The 2,223-nt window shown below is 45.0% G+C and overlaps 1 non-coding gene across 1 annotated transcript; it reads left to right on the top strand.

Annotated features, from left to right (window-relative positions):
- The first annotated feature begins 499 nt into the window (after positions 1 to 499).
- trnal-caa (transfer RNA leucine (anticodon CAA)) lies at positions 500 to 613 on the top strand. Its single transcript has 2 exons — positions 500 to 537; positions 579 to 613. It is a non-coding gene; the product is annotated as a tRNA-Leu (tRNA).
- Positions 614 to 2,223: the final 1,610 nt, after the last annotated feature.

Genomic DNA, 2,223 nt, shown 5'->3' with positions numbered 1-2,223 from the left:
CTCAGATTAAACATTGACCTACAAACCTACATTCTGACTGTCATTGAACCTTCGCTTTATTCCAAATTCATCAGATTATTGGGCCCTATAGTCTACTTTCCAACATCCATCTGTAAAGCAGCGTTGCCGGCTATAATTGAACCTCCTGCGTTCAGTTTCTGTTGACATTGTTGCGATCAATTCCCACACAGTTTTTAGATTCAGTCCTGTCTATAAACGTTTATTTCTCCGCTTCCCTAAATGCGAAAGCGATGACTCTTCCAAGCGTTCTCATCCATCTCAACAAACGTCCTTCCCAAATTCTTGCCGAGACGCGTCTCACGAGTCTTCGAATTGTAATATTTTATAGCTTTACTTTACACAGAAGTTGCCTAACCTGAACAAACTGTAACACTCTCGCTTTCATTTCCGATTGGCAGGATGATATATGTGTTTGAGTGGATATGACTTTCCTTACAAATCAGGCATTTATTCCGTTCTCAAACTCACATCAAAAGTTGTCAGGGTGGCCGAGTGGTCTAAGGCGCCAGACTCAAGGGATGAAAGTCCTTCCGACAAACGGGAGTGTTCTGGTCCCAATCTGGGGTCGTGGGTTCGAATCCCACTCCTGACAAAATTTGTCTTTAAGAATTCAATCGAGGCGACGTTGTTTCTGCAAACAAAACCTGGGTTGTTGAGGTGGATTAGAAAAACTGTTGGAGGATAAGATTATGTTTTTGACACTGCTCATCGTATTGCAACAGGTCACCGAACACCGAATTCTGAGTGAGTGATTTATTCAGAAAAACATTTCACGGTGAAGCATCTCGTCCCGAAACGCCGACTGCTTACGCTTTTCCACAGATGCTGCCTGGTCTGCTGAGCTCCTCCTGGCATACTCAGCTATCAATATAGAATATTGTCAATATAACGTAAGAAAAGAGGAGGACAGATTCCAGTGTAGGCTTGGTACACGCAGGTCAATGGAGCAATACCTTATCTCCCGCCTAGGTAGCCTCCTACCTGCCGGCATGAACATCCAACTCACAGACCTGAAGTGAAATCATTGGTTGTCAGATTATTCAATGGATGGGCATGTGAGCGTACATTATCACCTGTTGATCAAAGGTCTGATTGCTGATGGGTAGTAACTGTTCTTGAACGTGGTGGTGCGAGTCCTGAGGCTCTTGTACCATCTACCCGATGGCAGCAGCGCAAAAAGAGCATGGCAGGATGGTGACGACCTCTGACGGTGGATGCTGTTTTCCGATTACATCATTTTATGTGGATCTGCTTAATGTTTGGGAGTGCTTTTCCCGTGATAGACTGGGCCGAATTCACTAACTTTTTAAAGATTTTCCTTCAAAGGTACGGTATTTCCGTACCACGTCTTGTTGCAGACAGACAATATACTCTCTACGACACATCTATAGAAGCTCATCAAGGTTTTTGATGTCATGCTGAATCTCCGCAGTCTCCTAAGAAAGTAGAGGAAAGAGTTATACCAACAATTTAAAGTTACTGACGCGCCCCGCCTCTGATCCTCCAAGGAGAACTGGCTCAAGGACCTCTGGTTTTCCCTCTGCTGAAGACAACAATCAGTCCTTGGTCTTGCCGACATAGAGTGGTAGGGTGTTGGCACATCTTGTTTAAAACGATCCCCTCTTAGTTGAATTGTATGCCCTAAGAGAGGATCGTTTAAAGACATGTAAACCCTGGAATGGAGATAACTTCTGCGTACTCTACCATTATCTGTGCCTGAAAATCTAAGAAACTTCTATTAGATTCCCCCTCACCTCTGATGCTCCAGAGAAGAAGAACAAGTTTGCCCAAACTTTCGCTATTGCACAAACCGTCTAATTCAGGTAGCATCTTGGTGATGCTCTTCTGCACACTCTCCGAATCCGCGTCATGCTTTCTCTGGAGGATGGCTTGAACGGAGTGCAGCACAATTCCAGTGCTGTGATGCTGTACGCTCTGATTCCGCACATGCTCGGCAATCTGAGACCCTCTCATCAAAGCAGTCATTCATAATATTCTGAAATACAGATGTTTATCTGGCATGTGGAGAGAGTGCTGCAGGGGATGTCAGGGTGGCCGAGTGGTCTGAGGCGCCAGACTTAAGGCGAGTAAGTCGCTTCCTAGTAAACGCGAGTGTTCTGGTCTCCAACGCGTGGGTTCGAACCCCACTCCTGGCAAATACTCTGTTTTTCACGTGCTATTATTTATAATGCAATCACTGTA

This window comes from Hemitrygon akajei, unplaced genomic scaffold (assembly GCF_048418815.1).
Source record: "Hemitrygon akajei unplaced genomic scaffold, sHemAka1.3 Scf000073, whole genome shotgun sequence".
NCBI classification, from domain to species: domain Eukaryota; kingdom Metazoa; phylum Chordata; class Chondrichthyes; order Myliobatiformes; family Dasyatidae; genus Hemitrygon; species Hemitrygon akajei.
The sequence above is the reverse complement of the archived record's forward strand: the minus strand, read 5'-3'. Positions and strand labels throughout refer to the sequence as shown.